Below are 8,032 nucleotides of genomic sequence, written 5' to 3' on the forward strand. Positions count from 1 at the left end.
TTAACCATGACCTTGGCAAGTCATTACTGCCCTCTGAGCCTCAGTTTCCCTGACCTACCAAGATATTCTGTCTGCAGCACCATGGCAAGGTTTTGAGCTGACATAGGTAAATCATTTCATTAGATTCTTTTCTTCTCTTCGTTTTTCACTTTAGTTTCTCAGAAGGGGACAGGCAGCCTATGCCCTAGGGATAAAAAGGGAAGGATGCAGTGGTGTGCAGTGAGTCGAGCCTTAAAGAAAGGCATGGCAGATACTGCTGGTTGCCCAGTATCCACTTCTTTCTTTCAACCAAAGGACCCAGGCTTTGTTCTAGGGATAAAAAGGGAAGGATGCAGTGGTGTGCAGTGAGTCGAGCCTTAAAGAAAGGCATGGCAGATACTGCTGGTTGCCCAGTATCCACTTCTTTCTTTCAACCAAAGGACCCAGGCTTTGTTCGAAGTGACAAAATGCCCAGCTAAGGCACTCACTTTCCCAGCCTCCCTTGCAGCTAACGGTGGTCACATGGCCCAGTTCCAGCCAATAAGATGTAAACAGAGAGCTGCAGGAAGGTTCCTGGGAATGCCTTCCTACCCCGACTCCCTTCTTTCTCCTTTCTGCCTACAGGTGAAGCAGCCATTTTAGAACCAGACAGCAATGCACCTGTGGGTGAAAACCAGTGCACTGAGGATAAAGAGCAGTAAGACAGAAAGTCCCAGGCCCCTGAAACATCAATGATTGACACAGCACTGGTTCAGGACTGCTTGTCTCTGGGTTTCTTTATTTAAACCACCTTTAGGTGGATTTCCTGTTACTCACAACTAAAAGGATTCTAAATGGTGAACCATTATGATATTTAGGACTAGGTCAGGCATTCTGCAGGAGGAATGACTGAAGCAAGTGGAGGAAAGTAGAAGAGCACAAAGCATGTGCAGTGGTCAGGGCTGTTGGCTCCCCAGTATCCAGTCGGTGCCAGCTGAGACCAATCATGGCACCCTCACCACCCTCCCTGCCAGTGACTAGGAAGGTGTATGTGACCCCATAGTGGCCAAGGAGACCCAGTGCAGGGTCTTCTGGAAGATTCCAGAGAATATTTTCAGGCTTCTAAGAGGATAACCAAGAAAGACCAACTCCTCCTCTTTCCTCTCTCTCATACATTTCTCACATCTGGATCTGCCTGGAACTGTGATCAGCCATCTTGTCAACAGAAGGGTTGACCTGTGGATGGAACTGACACCCCAAAGATCACAGAACAGAAAATGAGAAAGAACTAAGTTTTTTACTTATGTCTTTGAGCCCCTGGATTAACCAACCAGCAGCTACCTGAACTCCTAGGTGAGTAATACTAATTATCAAAGTCATGGTTGTTGAAAACACTTTGAGTTGGGTTAACTGTTATTTACAGCCAAGATCATCCTAATTCCATTTATTTGAGGGAGAAAAGCTTGATTGATCATCATCAGTTAACTAAGCAGATAGCATGTGTTTGTCTTAAGTTCCTGCATACATGGCTTCTTTTTAATCTCCCAGAGTAAATCACAAGCACTTGCTTCAGGGCAAGAACTTATCTGTCTTTGATTAGATCTATATCATATTGGCAGGCAGTACAGCATGACGGTAAGAACATCAATTGTAAGCCAGACTGCTTAAGTTTGAATTTCAAGCTCTGTGACCTTGAATGTATTATTTCAACTCTCTTTACTTTGCTTATTTTAAAAAATAGAGATAATAATAGCACCTTCATGGTGGGTAGGGTGGTTGTAAGGATGAAATGAGTGAGCCGACGTGATGAACAGTTCCTGGCATGTGGTAAGGACTGTGTAAGAGTTAGCTTCTGTCACACTGATACACAGGCAAACAGCATTGTCGATCCAGTATGTCCTCCCACTGTTACAGCAAAAATATTCCCATCTTGCAGATAAGGAAATGAGGCATAGAGCATTAAAGTTCTTTGTCAAAAGTTCACACAACTGGTAAGCGGAGAAGCTTGGATCCAAGCCCAGGCGGTGGGGCCCCAGGTCCTGATTTCTTAACCACTGTTCTATTCTAGATCTTTTTCATGGTGGTCAAATTGAATGAACCAGGCAGCTCACCAAGGGGGCTCATTAAGCTGGCTGGAATCCATCTTGCTTTGCTGGTCCGTGAATACAGCTAAGTACCAGCGGCAATGGTGTGCTCCTTCTTTGCCAGGCTGCTTGCCATCTCCCAGTTCCAGTCATTTCAGAGCACCATTATCATTTCTCTCTTGCACTTTGGAGTCTCTGAATGGGTCAGCGGGCTTGCAGATACAGAGGGAGCTCCGCCAAAGCCCCACCATCTGGCACAGGCTGAGAGATCGCATATGCCGTGGCCTTCTGCGTGAGGCATCCTTCGCAATGAGTCCAAATGAGGTCCTAAATGCTCCCGATCAAGGATCAAAGCGGGTGGTCCGCAAGGCCCCTGTCGAGAAGTGCCAGCTCTCCATAGCTAACAGTCCCCCAGGCCCTAGGCCTTCTTCAGCTCCTGGGCCAGCAGCCCAAAAGAGAATAAAGTGTGGTGGGCGGCAATCTCCTACTTCTTCAGCCTGAAACAGCACCCTTCAGGTGGGAGGCAGGAAAGAAACAATTCACATGAGAGCAGACCACAGGCGCAGGGCACCTATGTGGCAACTCACAGGACCAGGCACTTTCACAGGGTGCCAGGAGCACAAAGGTAAATAAAACCTGGTTTGTGCCCTGAAGACACTCACAGTGTTGAGTGCAAGACAGGCAGTAAACAACGAAGATGAGCCAATGTGTATTGATCGCTTCCCGTGTGCCAGACACTGTTTAAAGGATGAACAGATTGGTTGGGTCTCCACACCTACTCCATAAAGTGGCTCCTATTATCATCTCCATTTTCCCCAGGAAACTGAGGCACACACAGAGAGGTTAAGTCACTAGCCCAAGGTCACACAGCTCATAAGCAGCTATAGCCAGGGAACGAACCCAGTCCTTCTGGTTCCAGAGTCCAGCCTCTTAAGCACCTACTCTGCTTCCTGCCTGTAGCACTCAGAAGAGGCATGGCATGTGCTTTAAGTAAGGACTGGGTGCAGGTGCCCTGGGAGCCCCAAGTGGAAAGCAATGATTCCTCCTCCCACTGGAGAGAGGATGCCCGGAGGGAACAGGAGCCATGAGAGGTGGACAGACGTGGACTTTGCCAGATGATGATGATAATGATAAAAATAATAGTAGCTAACATTGATCGTGTGTGCACTAAGTGCCAGCCACTCTTCTAAGTGACTCATCCGTGTTTTTCTGTTATTCCACTCAACACACTTAAGGGGGCTACCATCATCATCTTAATTTTATAGACAAGGCAACTGAGCCACAGAGAGATTTAGTGACTTGCCTAATCTCAGTAGAGACAGAGTCAGGATTTGAACCCACGGAGTCTGGCTTCAGAGCCAGACTACAGAGATGGGGAAGACGGTTTGGACAGAGGAAGCTCCCTGGGCAAAGGAGGGTGTGTGGGGTGGTGCCTGAGCCTGGAGAGGGAGCATAGCATAGGCACGGTGTGGTGCAGAAATGTGCTGTGGGCAAAGGGGCATCGGGGAAAGGGGGTTTGAGAGGATCTTTCATTCAGCACGAAGGAGAAGGGGCCTCAGCCTGAAAGTGATTGAGTGGTGTTGATACTTTCTCCAAAGCAAGATGGTGTGTTTGATGGAAGGGCAGGAGACTGAGTCCTGATCCTGGCTCTGCAGCACCATGTAACCATGTCCATGAGACTCAGCTGTCTCTTCTGAGAAGTGGGCACATCACAGCCAGTAGTAACATAAAAATTTCAGTATACAGAATAGCATAAAAGGAGGAGCAGTGAAAAGCATACAGTTGGCATATACTTGGAGTACAAATGTGAAATGAGGGCACCAGAAGGAGAGGCTAGAGGGGCGAACAGGCAGGCAGGGGAACCAATGAAAACTTGTACATAGGAAGAGTTTGTATAGGAGAGTGATGTGATCTGTATCAATCAGTCTGCTTCACTGCAAACAACAGAATCCACTCTGGCTTATGCAAAACAGAAATTCATTAAAGGGTAGTAGGTGGCACAGAGACTTCCAAAGGGCCAGAGCATAGATCAGGAAACACACAGCTAGGAGCTGCATCCAACCACCGGGCACTAGATGCCAGAAAGTGCACCCGTTACCCCAGAACAACCAGATGCCTCCACTCCCTTGCTTTAAGAAAACCTCAGTTCTGTCTGTCTAAGCTGGCTCCATGTTCCCTCCCAAATCATAGCCTCAAATGAGAGGATATGATTGGAGTAGCCAAAGTCACATGACTGCCCCTAGCAGCAAGGGAGTCTGGATGAATGTCTTCTGGTTTCTCTCCTGGAGAGGTAGAAACTGCACCATGGGAGATTATCTCAACACCAGGTGGACATTCAGAAGATGCTGGGCAGCTTCAGAATGTCTCAAATGTCCCTTACATGGTTCTATTTGCATTTTAGTTGGATTTCTCCAGCAGGATCCTGGAATTGGGATTTTAGGAGAAGGCTGGAGACAGGGAGATCTGCAGCAGATGGCAGCAAGAGAAACAGGAACCTGAATGAGGGCAATGGCTGCAGAGAAGGGGGTGGATACAGGAAACATTTGGGAGGTAAAAGCATCAGGGGGCACAAGTGGAATCAAAAGTATCAGTAATATCTAAAGCATTGTACCCCTATTTATGCAAAACCAAACTCTAGGGAAGGATACAAACCATTGGCAAGGCTGGCTTTCAGGGAGGAGAGTGGAAGTGAAGGGGAAACTGGGGCAAAGAGGGGCTTCCATTCATGGTTTTATTCACAGGACATTAATCTTATTGAGCTTCTTTGATTCCTTTGCAACAAGACTGTGTGCTTCTTTTTTTTTTTTTTTTTAGACAGGATCTCTGGAAATGGGATTTTTAGGACAAGACTGGAAACAAGGAGATCAGTAGCAGATGACAGCAAAAGAAAACAGGGACCTGAATGAAGGCAGCAGTCGAGTGCAGTGGTGCAATCTCAGCTCACTGCAGCCTCCACCTCCCCGGGCTCAAGCAATCCTCCAGCCCCAGCCTCCTGGGTAGCTGGGACCACCAGCATGCACCACTAAGGTCAGCTAATTTTTTGTATTTTTTGTAGAGTCTGGATTTTGCCATGTTTCCCAGGTTGGTCATGAACTCCTAGGCTCAAGTGATCTGCCCGCCTCAGCCTCCCAAACTGCTGGGATTACAGGCGTGAGTCATCACGCCCAGCCAAGACTGCTTCTTAGTTAGCCTTCTTTAGCTGTTCTACTCAGATGCTGCTTTTCAAGGAAATAAAAGCCATAGGAGCTTGGTTGGGATGGGCACCAAAATCTTTGAGTGGGCTAAGATCCATGTTTTGTTCACCTTTTAATCCCAGAATCTTGGCATGAGGACTGACCCACCACTGGCACTCAGCAATGGCTGATTGTGGATTGCCACATTGGCTTGAGTTAAAGCCTCAAGAAGGTCAGTCACATTAGAGAAATAAGAAGGAAAGAAATGTTGTTCTGTGTCCCTGACCATCCTTTTAGGCAAGGATGCTCTCCATATATTCACTCAATGAGGTTTTATGACACCTCCTCAATAAGCTAGCCAGGGATCTGGGTGGGGTAGAGGCCACAGGACAGGCCTGTCCTCATTAGCTTTGACAACTACGAGATTTATATTTTTTCAAACACTACAGGATTTAAGCTTGGTGGTAAAATGGAAGTGCAAAAGGGGAGAGAGTTCCTAGCCTGGGAGGACGGGCGGGAGTTCCAAGCCTGGCTCAATTGTTTACCAGGAGTGGGACCTAGGCAAGTTGATTAAACATCCCTTGGTCTCAGTTTCAACCTTTGTAAAATGAAGAAGAAAATATCATGCCCACCTCAGGGGTGAGGGTTAAAGGATTTGACACATAGGAATGCCAAGAACCATGCCTAATGCACAGTAAGAACGCTGTGTAGCTCTTAGGATCATACGATTTTTCTTAGGAGATTGTGCCAAGCTTTCCTGCCTCTGGGATTTTGCCCCTGCTATTCCCTCACTGTGAAAGCCTTTCCATGCAGCTTCCTCTCCACTTGCAGATTTTAGCTCTGATGCCAGCTCCTCTGACCACTCAGCATAAACTAGCCTTTCCCACAGTGGGCCTGCTTGCTTTCTTCAGAGGACTCACCACTCTCAGAAAAATATCATCTTTTTTGTTTGTTTGTTTTTAACTTATTGTCTGTTTTCCCACACGGGAACTGCCAGCACCAGAAGGTAATGCCGCTGACCAGGTTGTTGCATCGCCTTATCCTCAGAGCAGGAACAGTGCCCAGCCAAGGGCAGGCTCACCTTGCCTACCTACTGAATGGGTGGGCAGAGCTTAGACTCCATTCCTTCCCACTCTAGGTCCCAGGAGTCTGCCTCTGTGTCTTGACTTCATTCTTCTGAAGGGCACTGGTGTGTTTGAGGAGAATTCTCTGGATTCTTCCTCCAACCTGGAAGAGCTGGTCTATAAGTTAGGCTGCTGCTGCAGAGACCCAAAGTGACATCAACATAGGTGGTAGGGCAGCTCCACTCTGCAATGGAGTCAGGCAGGCACCAGGCTCCCTCTGTCTTGTGGTTTCTGTCCCTAGGGTGTGCCCCTCTTCCACATGGCCCATGACAGCTCCCTGACGAGTCTGGGCTCCAACCACATGAAAGGGAGAGCTGCCATCCTTGCCCTTTGAGGGCTCCAGAAGGGAGTCACATTCACCACTTCTGCTCAGTCTCATTGGCCAAAGCCTGGACACATGGCCACACCCAGCCCCGAGAAGGCTGGGAAATGTAGTCTTCACTCTGTGCAGCTGTACACCCAGCTAGAATTCAGGAATGCTATTATTATGAGAATAGTGAAGAATGGAAGACATTCCTAGTTTCCAACCCACCTACCCCCACCTTCTTCCTTGGGCCCTGTAAAATCGATGTGCTTGTTAGAGGAAAGAGGAGAGAGGGAATGAGCCCAGGAGAGGGTCCTGAGGAATCTATTCCCACTTTGAAGTTGTGGGAGGGTTTGAGCTGCCTCCTTGTGTCTTTCCTCTGCCGCCTGTTGCTCTCACCCACTCCAGTCATGCTTAAGGATTGTATCTGAGTTTCTCCTGCTGATGGAGTCAAAGTACAGTTGGTCTCCCCACCAAGCTGCTGATGCCCTGGCGTGCCTCAGCCATGGCTGCCTGGTCTTGCTTTTCACACCCAGTGCACAGAGAGGCTGGCTTTGTCTGGCCCAGAAGGACACTGGGCCAGGTGTTTCACACTCAATCCCACTGGGTCACGCCACTTGGCATGGACCTTGAGAAGCTCTCAGCTGCTAGTACTGGCAGCTCTGCCAAATGCCAGCCTCCTGGCCAGAGAGAGAGGACAGTGCCACCACTCAGTCTCCTTAGGGCAGCAAGTGGGCTGCTTGTCCGTGAGGGTGTGGGCATGCGGTCATCTCACTGGGGTGTCCAAGGATAGAGGGAGGCTGGGCTTCCTACCACTGCAGACGTCTCCTGCCAGCCCTAGGTTCAACCCGGCTGGGTCTCGAGCCCCTGCCTGTGAGGCCTCACTGCCCTTTCAACAGGGGCAATACCAGGTCTGCAGAAGGATCTGGCCAAAGGTGCCCTGTCCCCCGTCATTCCTTAGAAGCTACACAGAACAGGTTTTCCATCATCTGTTGGCCTCTGCCTCATTCTTGTGTCTGAGCCCAGGAACCTGGTGTCGCCTTGTCCAGTGGGTCTTATGGGGAAGGAGCACTGGCATGGCCTTCCAGGTTTTGTCTGCCCTGCATACATTCTGCAGCTTATGGTAGCGGCAGTTGTCTTTCCCTCTGGAGAACCACCTCTTCTCCCTGTAGTTAGTGTGGGGCTGACCCCACCCTTGGCCCCAGGAGTGGACATGTGACCCCACCGTGGCCAACCAGAGTCATCCATTCTGCTGGGCAAAGATTTGAATGGAAGATGGTCACATGACCATGCCCAGCCAATGAGCGTTTGCACTGAGAGGTTGGCCAGCACTCAGTGCTCTGAGCATCTGGGCTCGCTTCCTTTTTTTTTTTTTTTTGAGGTGGAGTT

This window comes from Colobus angolensis, unplaced genomic scaffold (genome assembly GCF_000951035.1).
Source record: "Colobus angolensis palliatus isolate OR3802 unplaced genomic scaffold, Cang.pa_1.0 Scaffold8, whole genome shotgun sequence".
Classification (NCBI taxonomy): domain Eukaryota; kingdom Metazoa; phylum Chordata; class Mammalia; order Primates; family Cercopithecidae; genus Colobus; species Colobus angolensis.